The sequence below is a fragment of the Ochotona princeps genome, chromosome 21 (assembly GCF_030435755.1).
Source record: "Ochotona princeps isolate mOchPri1 chromosome 21, mOchPri1.hap1, whole genome shotgun sequence".
Taxonomy (NCBI): Eukaryota; Metazoa; Chordata; class Mammalia; order Lagomorpha; family Ochotonidae; genus Ochotona; species Ochotona princeps.
In genome coordinates this window covers 6,213,981-6,215,132 of record NC_080852.1, presented here as the reverse complement: position 1 = coordinate 6,215,132, position 1,152 = coordinate 6,213,981, and the positions used below count along the sequence as shown (strand labels likewise).

Here is a 1,152-nt window from a genome sequence, read left to right as displayed (position 1 = left end):
TTCTGGTGCAACAAACGTGAAAATCCATGCACAGCATTTTCATGATTAACATTTTCAGCAAACTTTCTGGAGACCCCACAGATGCATGAATCTCACCACTGTTGTACCCAAAACACTTAGATTTCAGTTGCAACTTGCATCAACTTTTTGGGGTACCCTCCCACCTCTCCCTTACTTTCCAAAGAAGAAAAGCCTCCGTTACTGAGGAAGTATTCCACCGTCTCCTATTTTACTCAAAGTACTCTCATTCATCCACAACTGAACACGCATGAAATTTGTATGTAAGAACCAAGAGTGCAGCAAGGGAACAGAGGATAGACAAAACAGAGATTGGCTGGAGACCTGCCCAGCCCTCAGTCCACAGGCTGCTAGAGACCTCAGCAAGGTCTCTGCAGACTACAGTAACACCTTCTGCGGGTGTCATATGCAAAACATTAGGCGTGCCTCAATAACTACTACCAGGACAAGTCTGGAGACCTTAACAGACACCTTGTGGTGAAACTGTAAGTTGAGACATTTAAGCACAAGTCACATCGGTTATCAATGTGGTTTCATTTTCTCACACGCTAAGATTGCTCTGGGGAGATGGAACTGAATTTACATTTAAAAAAAAATTACGCACAGTTTTGGGAGTCAAATTCCACTTCTGCCTATGCAGCACTCTGCCTTGATCGATAGCTTTACCAAGAATGCCCCTCCGGGAACGGACTTCGTGATTTCTGCTTTGTGGCTTGCTTCTTGATTCTCCAGGCTCTCAGATAAAGGCCCACAAAGGTGGCTATCGAACACATACTTGATTTTGGAGACTCAGAACAGCTTCCCTTCTCTTGGCCCTTCGTCTTTCAGAATAACAGCTACTACACTTGATCTTAGCCATAAGGCCAAGAAGCGATCCCTTTCAGAATGCCAGTGAGCAAGTGCAAGTGTTCACACACACATAATCCACATCTCCCAATACACTCAGGACCTGAGCGTATGACAGAAGCAAGAAAGTTTGATACACTGCAGAAAGCCAAGCAGGGACAGCACTAGCTCCTAAAGCACCCTCCAGGGAGAAGGACCAAGTGCAGCAAGGGCTTAGACCGTAGTGGTTGAACTCTCAGGCTTGAGCGTTTTTGTCTTTGTTTTCGTTTTGTTGGGTTTTTTTTTTTC

At 45.0% G+C, this 1,152-nt stretch overlaps 1 pseudogene; it reads right to left on the bottom strand.

The window, feature by feature from the left end:
• Positions 1-769: 769 nt before the first annotated feature.
• LOC131482943 (U2 spliceosomal RNA) lies at positions 770-893 on the bottom strand (annotated as a pseudogene).
• Positions 894-1,152: the final 259 nt, after the last annotated feature.